The sequence below is a fragment of the Leptonychotes weddellii genome, chromosome 9, assembly GCF_054177405.1.
Source record: "Leptonychotes weddellii isolate Sample4059 chromosome 9, ASM5417740v2, whole genome shotgun sequence".
In the NCBI taxonomy this organism is placed as follows: domain Eukaryota; kingdom Metazoa; phylum Chordata; class Mammalia; order Carnivora; family Phocidae; genus Leptonychotes; species Leptonychotes weddellii.
The window spans coordinates 73307314-73319940 of record NC_138377.1 but is presented as its reverse complement, the minus strand read 5'-3'; the positions used below and the strand labels follow the sequence as shown (position 1 = coordinate 73319940).

The following is a 12627-nucleotide window of genomic DNA, read 5'->3' as shown; positions in this document are numbered from 1 at the left end:
GATTTACTATAGGGACCTGCCAAACCAGCTAAGGTGGCTAGCGGGAATTCGCCAGCCCAGAACACCTGCAGCCTGTCTGGCTACACCACAGCAGCCCCCCCGCCCCCCCCGCCTACGGAAGGTATGTGGTGGAGATGCTGTCCCTGGTGAGCCCTGGGTTAGTGTGTGGAAGCTGGGCAGCTAACTACAGGACCCCTGCCTGCCCATGAAGTATGCACTCATACTTACGTTTAGTCTCTGCTCCTCTCCTCCCCTCCTCCTCTTTGTGTCTTTCCCAAGAAGATTCCTTCTCTTTCCTCTGACAGGGCAACACTGAGGCCTGACCCCGTGACCCAACCCCTGACCTCCTGTGGCCCCTCAGGAAGCTGCCTGCTGAGCCTAGGCTGAGGGGGGCCATGTGTTGGGGAGGGGGCAGCTTTCCCCACAGAGTAGGTACCTAGCCATGTGGGAACACTGGCTGAATGCTAGCTACTGGAAGCAGGTTGTGTTGGGTGGGAGCGTTTGGGAAACTGGTTGTTGAGGATTTGAGATGAACCAGGAACTAGGCTAGAATGAATGGCATGACGTTGTTGAACCTAGAATCAACACCCTAAATTATTTTTACTGACTCAACAAATGCACACATGAATTATTTTCTTTTAATACAAATAACTTATATACCAAAACCAGAGCTCCAAGCAGTGCTTTTGAACTGTTGAACTATGACAAAGCATGACTGATCATTAGAATATTATCACAGTTGAACTGGTATTTAATTTGGTTTGAATCCAGGCTTGGGTGTCCCAGAAAGGCTACTAGTCAAGTCCCATCCTCACCCTGTAGGAGTGAGTCTAGGAAACCCTGGGGTCCTTTGGGAGCAGAGATGGGGTTTGGGGCCTCAAGAGAGGCAGAGACTCCCCAATATAACTGACCTGAAAGGTAATGAATCCCCCATCTCTGGAGGTATTCAAGAACCCAGATAACTATCAGTAGATATGCTAGAGAAAAAGTTCCCATCCTGGATACTAGACAAGACTAGGGGACCTCTTGGGCCTATCCCAACCTCAACTTTCTGCACTTCCAGTCCCATCTACAGGTGGATCTGCTGCACTGGGTTGGATGACCCTTTGCAAAATGGGACAACTGGGATGTGCAGAATGTGTCCTGAGTGATTAACTCCCCCACCCCCCGCACGCCCATCCTCCTCTGATCCACGCCCGACTCAGCCTTGCCCAGGCAGTGGCAGGAATAGTCTGGGGGACAGTGTCTCCTCCAGCAGCCATGTGCCTCCCTCTGGCCCTGTTCCCAGGTTGCAGTGCTGAGCATGGGGAAATGGACCAGGCACAGCCTTATTTGAAGAGCCCTGGTGGCTGGCCTAGGCTTCCTGCTTGTCCGTGCACTGCCATTCTACGGAGCAGACAGGAGCTCTGTACAGGGACACTGACAACTGAAATTTCACCATGGGCAATGCGGTTGGAGCCTCTCCAGCTCCGGGGCACTGGCCAGCAGAACTGTGAGAGGGCAGCGGGGCAGCCCCAGGGAGCAGGGTGGCTGCTGCCCAGCAAGCTCTCTCTTAGCCTTTGGCTCTTGGGGCCTGTTGGAACATCTGAGCACCTACAGCCAAGGCTGAGAGCCCAGGTTAAGGCCAAAGAAGAAAGATACAGATCTGCTTGTGGTTTAGAAACAAAAACACATTATCCTTTCCCTGTATCTTTCTGCTCCGTGACTCGAGAAGCTTCCTGGGGATCAAGAAAACTACTGACAGGCTCACTTACTCCTTCCAGGGCTCCTTCCTCTGGGTGACTCTGCCCTCTTCTAGTAATAGAAATAGCAATGCCTGCCAGGTAGTGAAGATTTACACCTGTCTCACTCAAGTCTTCACAACAGCCCCAGCACAGAAGCACTATACTATTATATTCTCACTTCACAGGCGAGGAAACAGGCTCGGAGTGGTTAAGGAACTAGCTCAAGGTCTTGTAGTCACTGAGCGGCGGAGCCAGAATTTCAACCCAAGTGTATCTGCCCCCAGCTTGTTCTCTTATTTAGGCTGCTCAGAGGTCCCTGGTTCCAAGGACTGTTGGATATGACTTGACCATGTGGGGTCAAGTCCCAGGGAACAGTTTGGGGGGAACATTGGCCTCCTTGCCAACTCTGACCACCACCCAGGATGGGTGAGCCACGTGACACAGTGTATGTGGGGGCTATCCCGCCCCCATTTCTGAGAAGGGCATGAGGACTTCCACGTGGCAGTGGGTATGTGGGGCAGAGGGGGCCTCAGTTTCTTCTACCCTGTCACTGGCTAGGAGCCAGGTGCTAGATTTCCCGTCATGAACCAGAACCCTGCTTGAAGTCCCTGCATCAAGCCATCTGTCCTTCACAGACCCAGACTTGGCCTGGTGTTCCCGGGCCCGCATGCAGCCCTGGCTGGGCCAGTGGGCACTGGCGTACGTGCTTGCTACTTGACTGGAGGAGCTCCTGGAGCCTGGGCCCCAGGAAGGGTAGCTGCGCGCTCACCCTGCAGCCCTCAGCCCGAAGAGAGAGGCACACTTGGGAAAAGTCTGCTTCCTCTCCCTCTCCTCCGGGGTGCCCAATACCTGTCCCTTCCTGCTCGTGGGACAGCCTGGGCCAGTGTCCCTCACCTGATGGGGCCGCCCGTCTACTTCTGCTGATGGGGCCGAGAGGCAGGTGCAAACCTCTAACGGTCTGGGAGTGTGAATGGAGGGGCCCTTAGGCAGGAGAGAGGTAGAGAGTCTTGCTGCAGAGACCATGGGTTCTTGCAGGATTGGAGCCCTCTGTCTCTTTAGGCTTCCAACATGTCTCAGTCTCAGTTTCTTGATGTGTATAACAGGGGAAACAGCGTCCCTTTCTCTTGGGAAGGGGATGGAATGACAAGGCTAAAGCATTGAGGTACCGGAGTCCCAAGGACCTGCACCCCCAGACAGGGTGAGAGGTTCTTGACCTTCACCCCTTATAGCTGCTGAAGCCAGGCAGAAACTCCCCTCCCCCTTGCCATGCATGCACACAGCTGCTACAAGGAGCAATAGAGCCCAGGAACACTTGCTACTAGGTCAACCCAATCGCTCTATCCACTACAGATCCCAGAGAGAGAACCCTAGCCCCAGGTGGCAGCCCTGCCTAGGCCCAGTTAGGTGTTTGGGAAAAGCCTATGGGACTCACCTGCCCAGCTGCTGGACAGATGTGTCCTTGTGCCATCCTGAACCTTAGCAGAGGTGAACCATACCCAGAAGCCTCCAGCCTCTCTCTGCCTGCCTTTTTCTCAAGTTCTGCATCTGTACTAGATTTTCAATGCTGCTGGGAATACAGAGGCCTGTCCTCCCCAAATGCAAACTGACACTGGAGGCTGAGCTTGCCCGACCTGGTGATGTGGCCAAGCTCTCAGACTCAGGGGCCACTGTCCACCCGCCTCAAGAGGCCAAAGCAGGGATGGAGCCGGCTTTGGCGCCCTTCCCAGTTTCATGGGGGTAGGAGCTACCCTGGGGACGACTGGAAACAGAAAGGGCCACCTACCTGCCAGGGACACTCATTTTAGAGACATGATGAATTCACTTAACATCTTCTCACTATGATCGCTTTGCAGCCCTTGCTCTTAATGGGCTCCAAAGTTCCATCCAAATGTCTGTTGCTGGTAGTTTAGCTCTCTGGCTGGCATTTTTGCTGGCAGAACTAACAGCTGGAAGCTGCTTGAATGGAAACCCTTCACTGTCCTTTCCTCTCTTCTGAGCCTCTCGCAGTTGTCCCTGGTCTAAGGCTGGGTCAGGGCCTGGCTTTCGGGAAGGACAGGTGAGTGCGGGGGAGCAGAAGGCTTGTGCCTGACCCGGAAAGGGTCCAGACTAGAGCCCAAGGGAAGGGAGGAGTCTGAGGAAATATGCTGTTGGTTGCCCAAGCCTGGTCCACAACCCTCTGGGGGGCAAAACCTTAGCTCTAAATGCACAAAGTTCATACACTCTGGGCTGTGGCCTCTTGGGAGCATTGACTCTGGCTATAGTGCTCCCCGAACTCTGCCTTCTGCATCTGCACCGGGTCAGTGTTGGAAGGCATGGCCTGTCTAACTGCCACTTGGCTGGGCCGGCCCATCTTTAGAGGGGTCTGCAGGGGCCCAGGCAGCTACTGCCATCCGATCGTGGGGGCTTTCCTTCCTTAGCCTCTGGCCCTGGCCTTGACTACCCCAGGGATGGTGCCTGCGGGAACTTTATGTGAACACGGACATGGCAGGGGTCCTCACCAGTGGCTGGCACAATGGTCTTTGCCGGGATGATGGACCGTGTGGGGCCAGCTCTTCCTGTCTGATCATCCTCTCCTCCACGGGAGCTCTGCATGCACACTCACTCCTGGCCTTGCCTTCTTGCCTCTGGGCCGGGCTTCGTCCCTCCCCAGGGTATGGGACCCCACGTATCTGAATCCCAGACACACCATCTTCCAGCAAGACCCACTATAGTGGAACATAAAAGTCTTCTTGTCCAGTTTGGGCCTGGTGACAGGGTGACAGATGACAGGCGACAGGCCTCCTGCTTCCGGGACCTAACCTCTGGTGGTGGCCGTCAGACATTTAATTTCCTGCCTGGGGTCAGAGTATATACCGGTGAAAAAACCAGCAGAAATAAAGGGTCTCCTGTGTGCCTCCTCTGACTTCTGCCCCAGAATTGCTCTTTCATTCCTAGAGAGCTTCATCATTACTTTCTTCTTTGGCTTCAGACGCTGCCAGCCTATGGTTAAAAGGTAAAATGCTTTCCAGGACAAGGAGAACTTAAATCAGTCCATTTACGAAACTTAAATCAATCTGTTTACGAATTAGCTGGATCTGTATATCAGAGAGTATCCTGGGGGGGGCGGGGGGGGCAAAGCCTCTCCTTGGGGGGCACTGGGGAATGAACTTGGGCTGAGCTGGGGCTGCATGCTGAGCAAGATGCAGGGGTGGGGAGGCACTGGGGCGGCTGGTGTGGCAGGGCCAGCCCCCTGTTAAGGCAGGAGGCACAGATGAGCATCAGGGCCTGTCTGGCCTCTTAGTGTATTGGGCCAGGCTGCGTCCTCAAGTCGTCAGGTTTTGCTTGCCCCTGCTTGGGGGTCACCTTTGATGCTGCTGCTGACAGAAAGGCAGCCTGGGTAGTGAGGGAGTACAGCACTGGGAGGTGGGGACCCCCAAGGCCTGAAACCAAGGCTTTGCCACCAGTTAGCTGTGTGATCTCAGGACCCACTTTCCTTCTCGGGGCCTCTGCTTCCCCCCATAAAATTATAGGGCTTGATTAAACATTCTTAGGGACTCCTTTTGGCTTGAATGTGCTACAGCCATCCAAGATGGCGAGCTCCTTTCAGGGGGCAGTCCTTTCCTCCTCTGCACCCCACCTCACTGACCCCGGACTGCACTCTGGATGCCCGTGAGGCTGTGGAATAAATGGTCCCCCAGTTCCCTTCCCTCTCTGTGCCTTCCTGTACAATTCCTCATCTGAAGCTAAAAGAAAGAAAATGGAGGCTGGAGGCTCCAGGCCAGGAAGCTGAAGCAGAGAACCAGTCCTCCCAGTTTTAACCCTGCTGCTGCTCCTGCAGCCTTCAGGAGTTGGGGCAGGCCGGCAGGCAGCACCTTTGTAATAGCTGGTTGCTATTTGCCCCGGGGCGGGGCGTGTGTGTGTGTGTGTGTGTGTGTGTGTGTAGTAAAAAAATAGCTGGTTGCTATTTGCCCTGGGGCGGGGCGTGTGTGTGTGTGTGTGTGTGTGTGTGTGTGTGTAGCAGACTGGGCTGGGTCCCTGCTGCACTGGAATCAGAGACCAGAACAACTCACTACCTGACCTGAACTTTTGGGACCTGCTTCCCCCAGCACCCAGAGGTCCCCCTCTCCACGTCCTGATCAGCCTGAGTGTGCAAGAGAGCACAGATCTGCCTCCACCCGCTTAGCCAGAGGCCCCAACACTTGGGCAAACCAGAGCCAAGCAGAACGATGCCTGCATTTCCTGACAGAGGCAGCACTTCGAGGGGAAAAGGTTACCGCAGAAAAACCCACAGGTGTTCCAAAAAAACCCATCATTGTCTTCCCTCTGTAAAGACCTGGGTCTCTGTACTGCCTGATGTGTTATAATGAGGTTTTATAGAAAACGCTGGCCAGCACGGATGTTCCTTTGCTGGGGCTAATGGTGCTCCATGCAGTTTGGGTGGACCCGGAACCCGTTTTTTGCATGCGAATTCCCCCCAGCATATGAAAGTATGTCATGTTCTGGGACATGCTTTGTTCTTGTTCTTTTAGGCGAATAGAACCTGGGATTACCTTTCCCAAATCCATAGAACAGATAACTTCGGCAGAAAAAGCATAAAGTCTCTGAATCTGCACCTTATGGTTCCTGGGCATTTCTAAGTCACTTGTCAGAGTGATCAAGAAGTCCCCTGTAGTCTTTGGTCTGGCCCCTTGCATGCAGCCCCTCCAAGTTTGTGCTTCAGATGGGGCTCATGAGTACATAGTTCCTCAACGAATCAGGGCTCCCATGTGACAAAATTCTAGACTCAAAGAGGGGACCAGGCCTCTTGATTCCTTCACTGTCTAATGCCTGTTTTAAGTCCTCAGGACCTGAAACTAGACCCCAGATGGAGAAGGAAACGCTCCACAGACTCAAGTCATTCCTTAGAGAAACTCAGTGGCAGACAATTTGCTATTCAGGAAAAACTGGAGTTGGTACCACATTGCTTCCCAGCGTTCCCCCTCTTGCATTTGTATATCTCCTTGAGCACGTATTCTCTACCCATTGCTGTTCAAACTGCTTCTTCCTTTGCCTTCCATTCTCAACAAATCTGTTTTTGCCCATCTTTGTTAAGTTCTATGTTAAGATCCATCTCCCAGTGTTGGTCAAAATTTATAAATTATCTGGGCTGGATGGGTCATGCCTGACAGCTTTAGCCACGAGTCTGGGGCCCAGGGTGGGCAAAAGAACGCCACCACCCTGTTGCCGATCAAGGCTCTGTAGCTCAGCTGGTTTCTGGTGGGGTTGGCTCCAAGCTCAGCTTCCCTTTCCACTCCTCTGTTGAAGAGCTGTTAACTCCCCAGGGGAAGGGCTCGGTCCTTCCTTTATCAGCATTTTCCCTCATTTCCTGTCTCCGCCACCTGTGTTTTGTACTTAGTAGTGAGGCAGCCCTGTTCCCTGCAAGCCAGTGAGCCAGGACCAGGTGCCAATTGCCATCTCCACGTGCTGCCTTGAACCCACGTCTTGCCAAGAACAGACAAGTCAAGTTCCCCTTTATCTCACATCTCGTGTCTCACCTTAGCCCTGAGTGGGCCCTCAGGCAGAGCTCAGAAGGGGGCAGCTTCCAGTTGGCATGCTCCCCTGGGGCAGCAGGGCCAGCTCGGCTTCAGGAAGTGGAAAGCTCTTTCCACCTCCAAAGCTTCCATTTTCCATGCTCCATTCCAACCTGTTGGCTATGCCTGTTTATGAGGTTTGCTAGCAAACTTCCTACTGCTCAAGTCAGTCCTGAAACCTGTGTGGAGGGTATCCTACGGGAAGGGCTCTGCTTCAGGCCACAAGACAGTGCACCCAGGACACACTGTGTTAGAAGCAACTCTGGGTGCACCTGGATGGCTCAGTCGGTTAAGCGCCTGCGTTCAGCTCAGGTCATGATCCCGGGGTCCTGGGATCGAGCCCCGCATCGGGCTTCCTGCTCTACGGGAATCTGCTTCTCCCGCTCCCTCAGCCCCTCTCCCTGCTCGTGCTCTCTCTCTCTCAAATAAATAAAATCTAAAAAAAAAAAAAAAGAGGCATCTCTGGGACTGTTTGGGTAAGGAGCACAGTCTCCTAGTGTCTCCACCTCTTTCCTGCCCAGCCCCCCTCTCATGGAGGTGGGCAGGTATAAGAAAGCCAGCCATCCAGAGCCCTCCCTGAGCCCTCTTAAAAGCCCAGGCAACCTTTTCTCCTACTGCCCCTTATGCCCCCTATGCCCTGCCCTCTATCCTCCGCTTCCTCCTCACCCAGGCAGCTGGTCTGCTGTTTGTCTGGCACTCCATAACCTCCACCACTCTGCCCCCAGCTGGGTACCAACAGCTGCTCAGCTCTGCACCCGTGGGAGACCCCTAGGCTTGGAGTCACCTTTTGCAAGGAGGCAAATGCCCCCACAGCTGGGTCATTTTCCTCATACTGGAGCCAGGTATGGAGATTAATTGCATGGGAGACACTTACGGTTCATCTGGACTCCAGTCCCATGTGCTCCTCTAGGACCGAGGGCATTCTTGGTCATCCTCGGGAATTATGCTGAGTGAGGTTTGCTGTTGCTTAGAGGCCCCAGACCTGCCTGCCCTTTCCCTGTGCCTGGTACACCCCACAGAGCTCAGCTCACAAAGAATCAATCTGTCTTTGGAAGGAACTGGAAGGCCTGTGCAGCCCCCACACTCCCACCTTGTGCCCATTCTCAGGTGTGCAGAGCTTTTCACCCCAGTCAGGTGTTTCCAGAGCCTTGCTCCTGGTGCCAAGCCCCTCCTGGTTAGGCACGCCTGTCAGTAGGGTTCCCAGGTTTGCCACTCCTAAGCTGCAGTGGGGACCACTTGCTTGGCCCAAAGGCCTTATTCCTAGCTAGATGAGCTTCTGTGGGGCTGTCGGGCAGCCCCGAGTCCATGCTCTACTCCTGGAACCCTGTTCCCACCAAAACCAGCTCAGGGAAAGACCCCCAAGCAGGACCCTCCAACCTTGCTCTGTGACACCAGGGAAAGAACAAACTGTGTACGCTGATTTGTCTGGCTTCTCAGTGGGGCCCCAGCACTTTAAACCGCAAACTCAGTGGGCGTGACCCCCTGGAACCAACCAGGTCCTTAACCCTACAGCAGAAGTGGGGAACCTGAGGCCTGTGAGAAGGGATGGTGCCTAGCCAGGCAGCCCTCCCCCAAAACCTGACCTGATGCCAAGTTTCAGAGTCAGAATCTCTGCCAGGTCAAACTCTGCATCAGGGTGTGACTGGGAGCCGGGTCCCAGCAATGCTCCATAAATATTTGTGGGATGACTAGTTGAGCGGAATGTCCCAGAGGTGGTGGGGTGAGAGCGGCCTCCCTGAGGGGCATCCCGGTGGCACAACACCAGCTTGGCCCGGCAGGAGGGGGAGGTAAGGGCAGGAAGAGCAGAAACAAGCATTTCTTCCTCCGGCCGGGAAGCCAGAAGCCAGCTTGCACGGGGCTGTTTCAAAATCAACCTGGAAAGGTGGCGGCAGGTCGGGTGGGGTGTTGGGGCTCCTTCTCCTAGAAACCCGCAGCCTCTGCTGCTGTCCCGGGTGGTGGGCAGCCCGGACGCTTGCCCCCTACCCACAGCCCTGCCTGGGGAGCCTGAACCCACCTCGGGCTGCAGGGACCTTACCGTGGCCACTCCTCGGGGGGGCGTCACACCTCGTCACACCTCGAGCTCCTCACTGCAGGCCGGTGCTTGTCTCTAGCCCAGGAAGAGGCACTCCCTTCAGGCAGAAAAAGAGAAAAAGGAAAAGAAAACAACCTCAGTGCTTTGCTCGCGGAGCCACTTCTCCCGAAGGCTCCTGGTCGGTGTCCTGCCTCTGTGGGCACACAGCCTTCCTCCCCCTGGCCGCTTACTCACCGGTGTGCCCGGGAGGCTGCCAGCTACACGGGGGAGGCGGCCCACGCCCCTCTGCCTGACACACTGGAGCATGCTCTGTGGGCGCGGGGGAGCGGTGGGCTCTGGCCTGGGCACCGGGCCGGGCGGTGGCCCCCAGCTGGGGCCTGAGTATGAGAAAGCCATGCCCGGCCCGCACCCCGCTTGGGGGAGTGCGTCCCTGTGGGCTGGGCAGAGGACACGACACGGTGGAATGACACAATTCCTAGGTAGGAGGCTATCTCCTTAGTTCCCTGGGGCTGTCAGAAGAGGGGAGAGTCAAGGCCCTGTCTGGCCCCCCCACCCCAAGGTTGGCTTCCATCCTCTGGACCATTCCCTACTTGGAAATCCTCCCGCGTCTCTGTCCTATGGGCTCAGAGAGGGCCTGGGCCTGTCTGAGCTGGAGCTGCTCCTCACCCTGTTGAGGCCGGGCGCCTGGTGTCCCTTCTCTACAGAGCCCAGCTCAGAGCCTGGGTGGGCCCAGCATCAGTTAGGATGAACTGCTGCCAAGTCCCCAGTCCCCAGCCCTCTGTCCTCAGCTGGAGGGGGGGAGGTGCCGACATGCACACTCTCTCTCTCTCTCTCTCTCTCTCTCTCTCTCACACACACACACACACACACACACACGTGGGGCCACACCCAGCACAGAGCCACCTACCTGCCCAGGCCAGCCTAAGCCAATCCAGCCTTGCTCTCCAAATGCCACTCTGACCCTAGAAGCCACTCATGTGCAGCAGTATCCTGCGGGAGGGGAGTTCAAAGCCAGCCCGGGAGGACTCCAGTTAGCACGCACCGCTCTCGCCTTCTCTCCTGACACGTCCAGAGGACACAGCAGCCCGATCACCATATCTGCTATTGCACTTGGCCGGCCAGCATCTCTCTCCCGGAACCTCGGGCCCCCACAGCATTCTCCATATCCTTAGGGGGTGGCAGCAGATTCCTGATAGGTCCCATCTTCCTCGGAGCCCAAGGTAGAGAGGGGAGAACTAGAAGGGGCGGGACCCAGGTGCAGCTCGGAGTTTCCAGCTCCCAAAATAATCAGATGCGAAAAGGAAGGAAGAAATCTCAGGGCCAGCAGGTGAGTCAGTGCCAGGGGGCCGGCTTAGTCACCTGGATGGCTGCTCCCAGCTCTTGGCACATCAGGCCAGTGCCCTCCCCCATCTGCTGTCGACAGAAGGGAGCGTGGCCTTGGCCAGGGAGCGCCAGCTGGCCCGGGGCTGCCTGGCAGGCTGGACCGTGAGCTCCTCGAGCTCCTGGAGCTCCTCGGGCCTCCTTCCCAACCGCAGCGCGCCCCTCCTCCACCACGCACCCAGGCTCACTTTGGGATTTCTCCATTAAATCCTCAGGCAACGACCTGCTCGTTTGGGGCGCTGAGCTGCTCCAACGTTGCTTGGCAATTTTGATATCGTCGGGGGTTGCTATGGGGAGGAGGGTGATGTCATTGACACAAAAAACCCACTGAATTTACAAATCAGCTGGGGCTGGAGCTATTTATAAAAACACGTTTTTCCCTGCCTTCCTTGACTGAGGGGGAGGGAAAGGAAGGGCTGCCTGCCAGGCTCAGTGGAAGCCTCCCCCAGCCCGCAGAAGCCAGACCCACCCCCCGAGCCCCCAGGCTCCCCACAGCACAGAACTGGCTGGCCCTGGCTGCAGCTGGGCCGAACTCCCCTTGCAGGGTCTCAGCTGGTGTTGCCGTGAAGGGCATGGGGAGGGCGGCACACGGTGGGTGCTGGGCAGCATGGGCGCCAGCTTCCTGGGTTCGCAGGGGCCAGAAGCCAGCCACTCGGACGGACCCTTCAGAACCAGGGGCATGTGCGGGTCAGCGGCCTGAGCCCCTCTGGGCGCCCACAGGCCAGCTCCCCTGAATACACCAGGTGGAGCCTGGTCTTCCAAAATGCCCTCCTGGTTTCTGAGCCCCTCGGGCTCCTTCCCTAGCCCCTTTCCTCCTGCCAGCGTCCAAGTGTGGGGCCCCCGGGGTTGGCCCCCTGCTCCTCTCTCACCACACTCGCCGAGACCCCATCTTCCCCGTGGCTTTGACTGTCAACCTGGACAGGCTCCCGCAGAACCCGTGTCTGGCTGCCCTGCAGCAGACACCACCCCTGATGAGGCAGCCTCTGCTCCGAGCACCCACTGTTGCTGACAGCCGGACGGAGGCCGCTGTCCTCCTGGGCTCTTCCCAGCCCTAGGCCCTATATCCAAGGTGGCACTGGGCTGCTCGTATTATTTTTGAGAACTCTCTCATAAATCTTTCATAGTGAAGTACTGTGGCGTCTGATTAAAAGCCCAGGTTCTGAGTTTTCCCAGTCCCGAGTTCACATCCCAGCTCTGCTGGTCCTCAGCCGAGTGACCTTTGGCCTGTGATTTAACCAGCTGAACTCAATTTCCTCATCCACAAAATGGGGATAATTTCACCTGCCTCAGAGGGCTGTGGGAATTAAGTGAACAAAGCTCCTGGCACAGGGACTGCTCATCCTGAGAGCTTAAATAAACATTAATCTTATGATGAGTGTTGCTCATCCTTAGCCACCCACCGAATGGTGGCAGGTTCACCTTCCAAAACCATGACCCCCTCAGTCACCTCCTGAGCTAAGGTCTCAAGCTGCACACATAGACACTTTGACTGAACTGCACAATACTGGACCTCATGGCATTAAGCATAAAAATTTCGATGAGTCAGGTCCCCCAACTACCAGCGGTGGAAACCTACTCCAGCTCCATCCTGAGCAGGAAAGGAATTTTTTGATGGCTGTCAGGTAACTAAATCCTAGCACTGATGAGAAGTCTGGAGAATCAAGTAAGTCTAAGGCAGAAGCCAGTGCTCCAGGCATCAGGATTGACCGCACCTGGCCGGAAGGTGCCCCTACCATGTGCCCCACCGAGGGCACCTTTGCATCTACTGCAAGAGCAAGGGAGTGGTCACGTGCAGAGGCTTAGGTCACGTGCGAGGAGGGGCACCCTCGGCACGGTGCTCCTGTTCCCACACATGAGGTGGGGAAGAAAAGTAGGGTGCTATTATTGAAGGAAAGGGGAACGGGTGCCGGGGGCCAAAAACCAGCTGATGCTCAAAACAGCA

General features: G+C 55.9%; 1 protein-coding gene across 6 annotated transcripts in view; it reads right to left on the bottom strand.

Annotated features, from left to right (window-relative positions):
• PAK6 (p21 (RAC1) activated kinase 6) overlaps positions 1-11062 on the bottom strand; it is a 36995-nt gene extending 25933 nt beyond the window's left edge. For 2 of the 6 annotated variants that reach the window (XM_081830883.1, XM_081830884.1), the window contains exons 1-2: positions 10213-11062; positions 9309-9402 (exon numbers count right to left, since the gene is read on the bottom strand). The gene's annotated coding sequence lies outside the window, so the exon portion shown is untranslated. The other 4 variants (XM_081830879.1, XM_081830880.1, XM_081830882.1 and 1 more) reach the window with 4 other exon arrangements.
• Positions 11063-12627: the final 1565 nt, after the last annotated feature.